This window comes from Malurus melanocephalus, unplaced genomic scaffold (genome assembly GCF_030028575.1).
Source record: "Malurus melanocephalus ecotype Western Australia unplaced genomic scaffold, MMel_1.1 scaffold_83, whole genome shotgun sequence".
Taxonomy (NCBI): domain Eukaryota; kingdom Metazoa; phylum Chordata; class Aves; order Passeriformes; family Maluridae; genus Malurus; species Malurus melanocephalus.
Genome location: NW_026623315.1, coordinates 2,315,565 through 2,329,477, shown reverse-complemented (window position 1 = coordinate 2,329,477; position 13,913 = coordinate 2,315,565). Strand labels below are relative to the sequence as shown.

The 13,913-nt window shown below is 41.6% G+C and overlaps 1 protein-coding gene across 1 annotated transcript in view; it reads left to right on the top strand.

Annotated features, from left to right (window-relative positions):
* The first annotated feature begins 434 nt into the window (after nucleotides 1–434).
* ELMO1 (engulfment and cell motility 1) overlaps nucleotides 435–13,913 on the top strand; it is a 78,540-nt gene continuing 65,061 nt past the window's right edge. Inside the window, exon 1 of the mRNA XM_057367736.1 lies at nucleotides 435–661. The gene's annotated coding sequence lies outside the window, so the exon portion shown is untranslated. The remainder of the gene's footprint in view (nucleotides 662–13,913) is intronic.

Sequence of the window (13,913 nt, the reverse complement as noted above, 5' to 3'; positions counted from 1 at the left end):
CATCCAGGCTGTTTCCATGGCGATGGAGCGAGTAATTGTGGAGCTCCGGCGCGCTCCCCCGCGGCCCCCGCCAAGGTGGACGCGGGTGCCGGGTCCCCACCAGCGCATCCTCTGGGCGAGCGCCGGGCTCGGGAGCGAACGGGGAGGGGGAGCCCCGGAGACGGGGATCTCTGAGCCGCTCATCCCCGCCGTGCCATGGCAGGATGCGAGGGAAGAGGCGCTCTTCCTCGGAAATACGGTCTCCCGGGATGCTAAATAAGCGGGCAGGAGTTTCCCTGCCGCGGGAGTGGTTTTCCATTGGCTGCCGCCGCCCGCCCGTGCCAATGGGAGCCCGCCGGCCGCCCGGCACATAAGCGGAGATACGCGCTCAGCCCGCGGCGCGGCCCAAGGTGCGCGGCCGCGGGGCAGCGCCTCTCACATGGCTGCGCCGGGCACGGCTGGCCGCGGAGAGAGACAGCATCGCCGCGGAGAGAGACAGCATCGCCGCGGAGAGAGACAGCATCGCCGCGGAGAGACACAGCATCGCCGCCGAGCATCTCCCGCCGCCGCCGCTGCTGCCCGTGCGCACGGTGCCGCCCGCCGAAGGCAGCATTAAGTCATTCGCTCGCTGCCGTGTGGGAGGTGAATTTGTCATCGGGAACGATGGAGCTACGAGATCTCTGTAAGTAAAACAGTGTACTTTATGCTGCTGTTTCGGCCCGGGCATAGATCGGTTGATGGTGTCGAGGAACGGCAAAAGCAAATTAGTAAAAAATTGGAAATAGCGTGGAGGATTCCTCGGTTTTGTTCCGTGCGTACGAGATGGGTTCTTCCGATTGGTTTCATGCGTCGGACAAGCTAGTTAGCTATTTACATCGCCTTGGGTGTTTTTTTAGTCTAATTAAGGTTAGTCTGTGGAAGGATGCTGTGTTCTTTGGGGTGTTTCAGATCCYCCATGTGTTTGAAATGGAAAGGAAACCACATGGAGCAGAATATCGCAGGCACAAAAGTCTGAGGTGCCCACATGTAGGCACCAGCATTTGTGGTGTCGGTATAAAAATAACAGGTATGTTATTACAGTGGTTTGTCAAAYGCTAGTTCAAACCCTGAGCCAAGAAAACATGAGTTGCTCATCATTCATCACTGTCCTAAGCACAAAAAGAAGTCATTGCTTTTTCTATCCTTCTCGTTCCTTTTCTCATTTTTTTCAAATTGGTTGCTTCTTTGAAAGCTTTTAAAAATATGTTTGATTCRAAAGCTTTCCTATTTGTTTATGAAACCTATTAGTACGTGAAAAGTGTGGAGAGTTTCCTTTTTTGCCATTGTGGGCCATGTGTTAGAAGTTGATTCCTTTGCCTGTTGGGACTCAGCTTTTGATTCTGTAAAGCAGAAACAGTATATTTAGAAAGAGGAGTGAAGTGTGTGTGCAAATCTGTCCCTCTGTAACCCTTTGGGGTTACTTCAGTTACACCAGCCTTGAATTTGGCTCAGCATTGTTCATGTTTTCTCATGACAGGGAGCTTTGCTGCATGGAGCTCACGGTTGTCTCTGCTTAACAGTGTCAGAGACTGTAGTCATCTTATCTGGTTTGTGAAAATGCMTGGGAGGAATGGCAGAAATAGGAGGAAAAAGATTTATGAAAAACTTCTTGTATTTTCACCCCGTGCCTGAGCTAGTCAAGTGTATCAGGAATTTTGTAGTAACCAAACTGGGGTGCAAACATCATATGAAGTTGGCTGCATTTTAGGGATCCATTTTTTGTGTCTCATGTTCATTTTAGAACTTAACACACGCTTCATTTTCCAGCGTTAGGAACTCACATTGCTGCCGGGGAATCTCAAGCTGAGGGTGTAAATTTTTTTTAGATATGGTTTAACTGGTCAGCTTTGGTTTGCCTTGCAAGTTGTGACAGGAAGGTGTGTATGTGGAGCTTGTCCCTCCAGTTAAAGGAAACAGCATTGTCTCAGAGTTGATGCCAAAAAAAGAATTGTCAGTGTTTTCAAGAACTGCTGGATCAATATAAATGAAAAAAAAAAAACAAACCAAAAAACCCCAGAACACAGAATTCAGTGGATCGATACAGAGAGAGTGTCTKTTGATGAAAGCTGTGTAAAGCTCCTCTGTGTAGTTTTGAGTGCTTAACCCAACATGTCACAAATGCAGGAGGGACCCCTTATTAAACTTGAATTATTGCTTTTTCTGAAGACATAGATATAAGTCTCTCTTCCCTGTGTTTCCCAGGGGTGTTTTGGTCACCTTTTATTGAAATGATGGCTCCAGGCATCCTGTGGCACTGGACTTAAAAAAAAATGCATTTTTCTAAGATGTGGAAAAAAGCACTGTTAGCTATTATTGCAATACTTATTTTTGTTCAGCAGTGATGAAAAAGCCAAGAATTTTTTTTTAGATGAAGAAGGTATTTTGCTGCTRTATCACCTTCCCCAGGGTCTTGTATCATTCATTTATATTTACTTAGCACCGGTGTAGCTGAAAATCCCATTGCGTACAKCAGTCTAAGCAAAGAGATGTGCCCACTCCTCATCCTGGAGGTGAATGCTTTGATCCAGACTGAGATATTTCATAAAAATCTGTGAGAAAGCTTGGACCCTTGCACACCTGGGCATGGGTTGTTCCTTGCTCCAGGCTGGTCATTTTGAACACCTTTGGGATGCATCCGAATGAAGCTTAATTGCACCTTTGAGGGGTTTTAATTCCATACCTACTACCTTCTGCTTTATTTTCTGATGTGAAAGCCTAGGAGAACATTGTCCTTTAAGGTCACTGCAACTCTTAAGATGATATTTTAATTCTTGTTAGCACTCCAGGGATATAGTTCAAACAACATAAACCTCTCAAGTTTAGTCACTGGTGTTAGGCAAATACTGTGTGTGATCGAGTTCCTCTCTCTCCCATAACCTTGTTTGAAGGGATTTTTTTGCTTGCCTATCCCTGTGCATTAGCAGATAAAAGGAGGGGGCTGGGGAGGGAGGGAGGGAGGGAGGGAGGGAGACAGCCTATAACTGCTAAGCACTGGATCAGTCTGTCTGAGGGCTTCAAACCACGCTTTGGTGGTGCCTGAGGTAGAAAAAACTCGTGTTGCAGTCAAAACCGTGCTTGCATTAGATTTTTGACCTGATGGTGCAGAGAACAGTTGCTCATCGTTAGTGCTTGGGGATGATCTATGTGGGAGAGGCATTTCAGATTCCCAAGCTATAAGAGTTCCAGCAACAGAGGAGTGAGTAGGCTTCAGTGAGAGCTGTGGCATGYTGGCAGCAGTTGGGAGGATGCAGAAGCTGAAAAAAATGCTATCTTGGGGTAGCTTTAATTGGTTGCATTGGAAAACACTTGGTTTGATGGGCTCATATGTCTTCTAAAATGCTTGGTGCCAGACCAAATTGGCATAGCTCCCCTGACTTACACGAGATGCCACCAGGCATTGATCTGATCTTCAGTCTTATGCTTATATTTTTCTTGGAAGAGTGAGATTTTCACAAAGGAAGTGAGTTATTTTTCTCTTTCCATTTGCCTCAATGACAGTAACATTGAAAACCTAAGTGGAATAGGCATTCCACGGATTTTGTTTTGTTCCTATGGGCTTTAAGCTTAATGAGTTATCTTTTATCTGCTCATACAGCCTCACACCCATATGTTAGTCTATTCTGGAAGCACAGGGCAGAAATTCTGATCTGAGCTTTAGATGTGTTAGGAAACATTAAATTTGAATATTGCATTATTTCCCTGGATCTTAACCCTCCTTCAGTTACAAAAACCCTGGGGGTCATTCRTGTTCTAGGCAGACAGATGCTAGAGCCACCAGCCTTCAATTTTGCCTCAGTTGTATTTGRTTTTCACCCCATTACTCGGGTGAGTAGGTACAAATTTTCACACACAGGTGTAAAAGGGTGGCTCACTATGTTCGCATCCAAATTAGTTGAAGACAGTTGTAACTCCAGTTGAGACTAACCACACAAATAGAAACGGTTCCTTATTTTTGTGTCTTTAAAAAAAAAAAAAAAAAAAAAAAAAAAAAAAAAAAAAAAAAAAAAAAGGGGAAGTTTCTCCATGTTAAGGCTTGGCTTACATGCAGCATCATGCCATGGAAAGCTCTTGCTCCCTGCTCAGTGCATGTGCACTCACATCTCCAATGATACATGCACACAACAAAGCAGCACCAAGCAAGAATAAAGATGAAACAGCAGTAAAACAAAGACTTGTGAATTGTGAAAAGCCCATTGATTTGCCTGACACCCATTTTGTTCAACATCGTGCAGTGCTAATCTGAAAATTCCTGTGCGTCACGRAAACTTTTCAGAACAATAAGAACTGTCAATTCCAGCAGATTTCACAGACCTGTCATTATTCTTCTTGTCTTGAAGCACTAAGTGGCATATAGAGGGATTTTTGGCAGGAGTTCAGGACTACTCTCGTAAAGAGGAATCGTGTGCCACTACCTCATGTGTGTAATCATTTGAAACTAAAGTTCAGCCCAGCACAGGCTCCTGGAAGCGTGTCTTTCCCCATCCTAGYATGCTGCTTTTATGGGTCTCACTCATTTTGTCTCTTCAAAAACTACAAKCCACTGCTTTTTACTGTGCTCAGATGCAAAAATGTGAAAGAAAAAAATTGTACATTCTTTCTACATTTTGACTTGATATCTTCCAGAAAGTGAGAATACTTTCATGAAATCATATTCCCTGTCCTCCACCTGCTGCTTCTTCAGAACAGAAAAGTAGRGATAGCTCCACTGATGGCTCCAAGCAGAAGTTTTTATTAACTCCCTTTCTCTTGAGATTGTATTGCTGGTACTTCCTTCTCTTGGAGCATCTATTAAGAAAAAGCTCACACCCTACATTTTCTGTCATTAGGCACTAAAGACCCCCTTAGATACATGCTTCTGTGAGGAGAAGCATAATGATGGGAAGAAACATTGACTTTGTGTCAGAGACACTCAATTTAAAGTTCTTTATCAGAGGCCATGTAATTTTACTGTCTTTTGTCTTCCACACTCACAGTTCTCAGTGTASCATCATCTGCATACATACCTCACCCAACTTAAATGAAGTTTCAATATCGTGAGGGTCATGACATTCACTCTGAATATTAAAATATTCRTTCAGTTATGCATCCTTGATATTGGTAACTTGCAGAATCTGTATGTGTTTCCATAAACCTTCAGCATTTTCAAAAGTCTGCAGAGCACAGATCCACATTTTTTTGTGGTCTTCACAAAATTCTGGCAGATTTTGCTACTTAGGAATTCARTGGTTTCAAAAAAGCACGTGAAAGTCAGACCTCAGAGGGCAGGCACGACCTTCATACAAACTAGAACTTTGATTAGCTCTACCTTGGGWGTTTTAAACTCCTCTGTAATTCACAAAAGCAATCTTGTAATGGGGTGAAAAATGAGATCTTCTTATTAATGCTAGMCCACTGTCAAATTAATACATCAAATAATTTAATCTTATCCTGAATCACTGGACTGCTTTTATCAGAGCTTTTGAAGTGGCAAAGAAAATGCTTGTTCCATAGCTACAAACCAAACTCTCTTAGTCTTCCCTTCTCTTTGAACTTCAATTTTCTTAAGACTTGGAACATCATGATACAGAGAGCAGCATTCACAGCTAGGTATTTCAAGACTCACATCCAGAGGCGTATTAGAAGCCACACAAAGGGATTTTCTTTAAGTGAGGYTTTCAAATATATGTAACCTTCTGCCTTGACCTCTGGATCCACTCCCAGTCTGCATTTCAAGAAAAAGAATCTACCCACATATGGTTATCTCCAGTAAGATCAAAGCTCTCATTGTGTTCTGACACCTTTGAGAAATAAATGGATGTATAAAAAAAAGTGAGGGAAATTATGAAAAGATTTGAATGGGTTCACATTTATGAAAGACATGAACYCACGGATCTTGGAAGCAAAGGGAAGACTTTCAGGATAGCCGCCGAATGTTTCTTTATTTGTTAGCTTCAGCAAGTTAATTAAACAGACTTGAAAACATAAACAAAAATAGATTTTCTGGTTCCCTACAAATATAGCTGTGCAAGGGCTTTGCCATGAAAGTTAATAAGGTTCTAACTTYAGGCTGGGGTTTCTGCCTGGTGCCTGACAGAAGCCGCTGCAAAGGATGGTGTTATTTCATGCTGGATCTGCAGCCTCTCATCAAGGTGTGATGCCTTTCCTAGTTTCCACCCTTTTTCTGGCAAAAGTATAAGTTGTCCTAGATTTATCCCAGCTCCAGTGGATATTTCCTGAAGGGCTGGAGAGTAAATATCTGCAGATGGAGAAATGCAGCTCTGTTTGCTCGTATTTGCTGCTGTCGTGTGTGAAAGCACCAGAAAGGCTTTGCAGAGCTTCTCCTTCCTTYGAGTGAACCGACCATCAGCAAAAGGCACAGCAGAGTCAAGGGCTGCCTTTTGCTGCATTGCCCCTTTTCCTCAGCACAAGCAGCCATAGCAGAGCCCTTGGCTTTCAGCCAGCTGGGATGTGCCAGAAYGTGCTGGAGCTCCAGCTTTGAATGCCCTACAAGGGAAGCGTGTCCCTGTTTTTGGCAGCACCACAAGGTTACGTTTGCTTCAGATAATTCAGCATGGTGCTGAGGAGCTTTGTATATGGAAGATCCCTGTCCTGCAAGGAAACTTCACAATTCTTGTATTCAGCACAAGGGGTTAAAGTGTATCCATGGAGACAGCCACAGGGAAGGGAAGGACTGTACATCAAACAGGTTTCTCTCCTCATCTGCCCTGTGCCCTCACAAAGGCCCTTCTCCTCTCTCCCTCCCCATACCCATCTTTTGTAGACTAGAATTGAGCCACTTGGCCAACATAAACTCCTCTCGGYTCTCAGAAAGGGGAGTCTCTCCAATGTGAGACTCTTTATGGTCTGTTCAAGCTCTCAGAGTCATGCTTTGGAGCAGCTACAGCTGCTAAGAGGTACAGAATGTTCATCAAACCTCTCATTTTTACAGCACTAGTTGCTTTGGTGCATGGAGTAAAYAAGCAAAGGCTTGAGTTAGGAACAYCTCTGATGCTTTGTAACTGCAGTGAGGAGTTGAGTTATATTTATATRTATATTATAATATTTATAATATTTATATAATATGTATTTGTAATAGATAATATTACATAATATGTATATAATATATTCTAATATTTATATGTTAATAGTTGGTCTTGAATTTTTCTGACTTTGAAAGCTATTACAACCCAGTTAAATAGTTAATAGAAGAGTGGAAAGTCTATAATAGTCTAATTCTAATTAGTTAGAATAGTCTAAAACTATTCACAGCTGTTTCACAGGTAAATTCCCTTGTTCTCACTTCCCAACTTAACTTTTAAAATCCCCTATTTAAATTATCACCCTACCTCAAACAGCAATGCTGTGTTTTGCCATCATGCTTAGAATGTCATAAGTCCCATTCTCAATGGCAAATGGAATTAATGCTCAYTTCTAATGGCACTGAAAAGGTACAACTTAAAATAAGTTCTGCTTTTTCATGTATGAAATTATGTATCAGTTCACCTTTGCATCCAGGATTTCCATCATTCAAAAGTCATGGGCATMTAGTCCAGAATGAACTTTTCACCAATCCCAGTAACAATTTTCATTAYTAAAGGTTCTAGCCTAGTGAATTTCAAGGCTTTGAATTTGTATTACATATTTAAGGTATAAGCAAGAAACCTCTGACTAAGAGTGTCTTTAGTGGAGTAAGTATCAAGTGTTTCAGGCATACATTTCTTGCCATTARCATTTATCATTGACCTGGTAAGAGAAATAGTTGCTGGATTATGTCAGGTTTTTTGGTTTATAAGGGACTTTCTGTCAGGTTTCAACAAATCATAACACAGACACCTTTCTAATTTTGTTAACTATTATTGGCTGTTGGTAATTGAATGAAATTYTGGGTTTTTCAGTTAGTGAGGTGAATGGCAGATCCGTAAAGTGAAAAGTGTGGGAGAGCCCCACAACTAATTCTCTCATTTTAAACTTAAACACCAGAGCTCAGCTGCTGATTGTTCCAGAAGTTTGCCTGAACTACGATTTAAAGGCTTTATTGCACCAAAATCCCAGAAGTTACTGTGTTTTGCAGCAGATAATCACAGTGTGTGATTGTGAAGACACATTTTATTTTGATCTCCTGCACGGAGACCTGGGCCTGAATCCTTTTAGATCATGCCCATGTTCTGGTGTTCTCATCATTACTGCTGGCAAACCATTTAACCCAATAAGGGTTTTGGGCACCTCTGATGCTCCAGCCCCTTTGGAGCACCTACCTGTGCCAACGCCAGAGAGCACCTATGAAAGGTGAGCACTGCAGACTGTGGGTCGCTTTTGGGGCCGAGCACAGAAGTCCTGCCTCGTCATTCCCATCACCTCAGCATTATTCATTGCTTGTATGAGCATCGTGGTCAGGGTGCAAATTCAGGAGCTGCCTAAAAGGAACACCAATGCAGAGGGCAAAATCTTGGCTGTGTTGAAACGAGCACTAGAACTCCCGTCAGTTTTAGGCTGGTCTCAAGAATTAAGGGGTTGAATTTCTCCTRGGCTGAAGTGGTCAAATTGTACCATGAAGTCAAAAGGCATCTCCTCCTAAAGAAAATGAAAGATGTCAGAGAGCTCTTTGTGAGTCAGCCGCAGAATAAGTAACAATTTTGATTACTGATATACAAAAAAAGAATGTTCCACCAGGGAAAACAGCTTGTAACTTGCTTTGCTCTTGRGATGGAGGGAAAAAGGAAGAGAAAGTGTGTACTTGTAGCCAAGTTGGCTGCTACAGTCCAGCAGCACAGTCAATCAAATGGTTTCATCCTTCCAGGTCAATCTGTAATATCACTGATTTATCTTGCTGCCATGCAATTGTCCCCTGTTGATAATTCCAGTTTTGTCAAGAGATGACAGAGATTTTGCAGAAAACCTGCAAGCTTCTCTTAGCAGCAAACAGTAGGAGAGCAAAGTAAGATTTTCTCCTTTCCATTGATGTCTATAAATAGTCCATGCTAACCTTAACAGCCTTGAAGACGTAGGGAACCTTTTTTTAAGAAAAGAATCCATTTTTTTAAAAAACTACATTGACTCAGCAGAAGCAGACCTGTTTTAGATCATGATAGGTTGACAATCGAGCCCTGCTGTGAATGCCCAGCTTTTCAATTCTGGCTGTAATGTTTTGCATTAACTCTGCGGTGTACTGGCACAAGTCTTGATGTAAGGGCCAGAAAGGATACTGTTTAGTTACTGTATGCATTTAAAAAGAAAGGTCTTATTTACAGTTTTTACAATTTAATTCTCTGTTTCTTCGATCTTTCCCTGTGTACTTGGGAAAGAGAGGAGATAATTAACAAAAGCACATTTAATTTATGTCTAAGAGCAGCTTGCTTAATGACAAATTTATTGGGTTTTTTTGTGCTAAAAATTAGTCACAGGAGCCATTGCATGGACTTCAGTGTTAACACTCCGATATGTAAGTGCTATACAAACATGATTTGAGCTACTTTGAAAAGTGTAAGAGGTTTTTTAGGAAAGCTGAGTCTCTCAGTCTTGCAGACAGGAGGGTTTTTTTCAATATGACATTAGTATGCAYGTATCCAATTAGAAATTAACGGGAAATCCAGATTTATGTAGTAGGAGGAGATAACTAAGATGCTTGCCATTACTGATGCAAGAAGAAAAATTGTTGTCTTTGTGTGTAGAGATGTTATAAATAATCTAGGAATACATCACCTTTTGGGTTACTCTGTAGTCCTGCAAGACTTTTTACTAATACAGTGTTCACTGGAATTGTAAATTTCTGCAGAAGACGCAGATCTCTGTATTTCCAGGTTGATTTTAATTTTGCATGTGATTCTGGGCAGATTCGAAAGGTATCTCCAAAAATAGTAGTTTAATACATGTGCCATACTGACAAATGTTTAAGTGCAACAAGGCTGTAAAAAAAAACTAAAGATATTACCTACTAATCAAGTTATTTTCCTGCTGCTATCAGTCTTGAGAAGGAGTTCTGAAAAATATCATAAGTATGGGTTTGAAAAGATTTCTATTATTTAATCCATCTTTTTGGATTTGATAGAAAGGAAGATTAAACTAGGTGTGTTTGACAGCAGCATTTGATCACCTGGGATTCTGTCTGCTCTGCTCATAATCCTGTGGTATTTCAGAATCCTTAACTACCAATTTCTAAAGATGATAAATCCAGCCCSCTGGAGTCAGCTGTGTTCCTCCCATCAAGAGCCACACTGGACTTACTGGTCTTTCAACAGAAAGTGGCTTAACCTAGCAGGTGGTTAGATTTTGCTGAATTTTCTTTTTAAAGAGTGAGGCTGGTCTGTTAGCTGGTTTCAGTGTAATGCTTAGATGCCATTCTTTTATTTGGGTCTTTTGAGGGTGGCCTTACTTCAGTGATGCTGAAAATCACCCCGACTTAGAAATCTCACCTCTGGCAAAACTTCAGTTAGCACCATGGAAAAGAGTTTTCCTGTACAGGCTGTTCRCTTTTACTCACTGATCTGGCAGGCCCCTGCCTTCCCCACTTCTTTGATTTAATAGGGCTTGTCTTTGCCATACGATGAATAGGAGAGAACACCACATGGTACTCACCAAAAATTTTATGCAAATATCAGCATGATCTGTCTACAATGCCTCCAGTGCAGATATCCTACCCTAAATGTTCTAGCTTGCTATTATGGAGAGTGAGAAGGGGAGCTAATTCTCAGGTATATTGCTCTGCAGTCCCTTCCTCATCCAGAAGCACTGATGAGAATTAGGTGGATCWCTTTYAAARTACTARATCATAGCTCCTTACATTCCTTTTYRTTTATTTTAGAAAATCAGTCCTAAGATAAAGGAATTCAGRAGCAAAAGTATGATGATGCTATAAAGCCRGTAGTCCTGTTTTCAGCAGAGCAARTATCAGRAGKTAGGCTGTGGATGTTATAGAYGCCATTTGGTAGCTTTCCACTGACATCAGGAGCACACAGATTTGCTTCAACTTACTACTAGAGAGGCAGAATAAATTCTCTGTTGCCCAAATGGATCACTTAGGAGCTACACTCCAAAGCATGTCATAGGAACAAGCTGCAGACATGCAAAACGCTAGCATGTGAGTTTCCTGTTACGTACACTCTAATTTGATGCATCTTTTCTGGAGATCTTCAGCAYACTTACTCAAAACTAGGAAAGCTAGTAAAGAGACTTGTCTCTAAAGCTCTGGAAAAGTGAATTTACGTTGCTCAGAGTTTTACCAGAATAAAATAAAGGCCAGAAAATACTCAGCAGAATCCAAGGGAGGACAGCAGRGTGCAGTACCTTGCAGCCTTTGAGGGCAAAGAGTGAACAGTGGGGAGAGGCAGAACAGTAAGGCAAGGTTTGTTCTAGCTGGCTGTGTGTGAAGTGAAGGCAGGAGAGAGCATTCATGCCATATCCAGAGTGGAAACACTAAAACCAACCTTGAGCAAGAAGATATTGTTTGTATTTGGCAGCATCTTGTGTCTGAGAAGCAGCACAGGAGAAAGCCGTCTCATGGCATGGTTAATGACTACACCAAACCAACACAGTCTGCTTCAGCTCCTCCATCCACCACAGATTTGTTGTACCACGTTGAACCAAGCAAGGGAACTTCCCTCTTGACCCCTGGCTTTCTGCCTCTGCCACCTGTGAGCAGTAGCACTGTTCTGATTTAATGGGATGTTGCAGGTATAAAATGTGCTGAAGATTCAATGCTGTGGTTCAGAGCAAGTAAAAATGGGCTTGAGCCCTTAGGGTTAAGATTTCCCTGCAAACGAGMTGCAATAAAGTTTACAGATGTAAACCCCTTTTATTAGCCAAGGACACTTTTATGGTTAAAATACTGCAATTCTTGTTTGTTAAAGGAGATACAAAATTCCCTTTAGCACGAGTGGTTTTGTAGAGAAGCAGCAGTAACCAGTGCTATGTGCTAGCCCTGAAATTGTTTCTTATGTTCAGTGAACTTATTTCCTTATTTCTGGCTCACAGCATCCAAATGAGGGCTATCTTTCTTCAAAACTCAATTTTTGAAGTTAGAGCCACTGTTAGASCCAAATGTGGGTGTGAAAGAGCCAAAATGAGGGTAAGTATACTACATAATATGTGTGAAAATGTATGATCGTCCATAGCTGGGCACTGYCAAGATTTAAAATTGACAGTGATGCCAGTTGTTTGTTGAACAGTGTTGGGTCAAACAAATGTTCAAGGTCATGGTTTGCTTCGCTGTTGCGTGATTGGAGTGTCCCCTACCATGACCAGGGCCAGTGCTTCCTTTTGCATGCCCATCTCCTTTCTCAGAACAAAGTGCAGGCCAGCTGTGTGATGGGAAGATTTGCAGGTTGGCTTATTGGGGAGGAAGGAATGAGGGAATCCTCAAGAAAAGGAGAGAAAGGGAAGAAGAGAGAACAGGCYATATTGTTTTGAAGACCATAGGTAGGTCACTTTCAATTAAGTGCATGTTACAGAGGTGTATTTCCTTGTTTCTAGAAGGGCTGGGATTGGAAAAAGTATCTGAGTAATTTCTGTATCATTTACATTTTCCAGTGCTTCCATTTGCATTGGGATGATTTAGTTCATCAAAACAAAAAAAAAAGACAATGTGGCCTCTTCACCATGCTGACCAAAACCCAATCGTTTTCAAGGAAGAAAAGATTGGAAATATAAATAGCTACCAAAAATGTGTTCCTGAGCTTAAAAAATGCTGAGCCCTAGGGTTTTTCTGCTGTTCATGCATTGTCACTACATCCATTTTTTCCTTTTTCTAGCCTGATAGTGGCAACCCATACAATAATGGGCTACTGCACAATTTTACACCTAAGGTACACAGTCACATTTAGAATCTGACAGTGTTCTCTTCCTGGAACAGGAACACTGCTTGCAACCCACAACTGAAACAATTAGCTATAAAACAGAAAGCAGCTTCATTTAAAAAGAGAAAAAAAAATTATTCTCTGGCTTTCAGATAGATTTTAAGAATTTGTTAAAAGAAAGCAAAAGAAAAATTTCAAGTAGACAGGTGAACAAGCCTCAGTTCACGAGATCTTAGGGTTTTGAGAATATACATGATTTAAATTAAAAGCCAACTGAGAATAGATAGTAGAAGAAAGGACTCTGACAACAGCAGATGGAGCAKAATAGAAATGGTGGTGTTACTATATCTACCTGCTTGCACTAAAAACAGCAGCTGTRAGGAGGAATTTGAACTTAGCTCTATGAATATGTATTCTTATAGCTCTTATTAATGTGTTATTCCGTTTCTCTCCCAGTTTCTCCTGACCCTTTTCTGAGGGTTAAATTAATCCCYTGTGCAGCTCAGTTGAGAATAATGAAGTTGTCCCAGGGTATGAACGTAGCCCTTGGGTTTGACCTACAGAAGGCTGAGCCTCTATTCYTCACTGTGTTTTCAGGCAGTTTTGTTTATATTGAATTAATTAAAACCACCCTCTCCATTCCCCAGGCTTATGTGCTCTCATGTGCAGAATAAAGGAGGTTCCAGTGTCTGCCCTCTCAGCCCATCCATGCTGATGCAGACAGTAGAAAACTCTGCTAATGAGGGGATCTTAACGACCCTAATMATGTTTGTGAGAAAAAAGGATCATRTTCTGRTAGAACTGRCATAGGCATGGTTTATGATGTGAGRAACAGTTTGGATTCCTCTTTGGAACTATAGACGTGGCTCACATTTGGGCAGTAAGGCAGAGCCTTTTTTGCTGTAGGTGAAGGCATTAAACCATGTGGTCAGCTGGAATTTGGTGCAGGGTAGGCAGACTGAAATGCCTGTTCTAGTTCCTATGTATTATATTTTTAAAAGGTTTCAAAACAGATGTTTTTATCTTCAAAATTTTAAATACATCAGTGTCCACGAATAGCACCGGTTTGAGGTCCAAGACCTGGCTTTTTATCCAGTGTAAGAGACAGAGTGAAATCTGTTCCAAAGT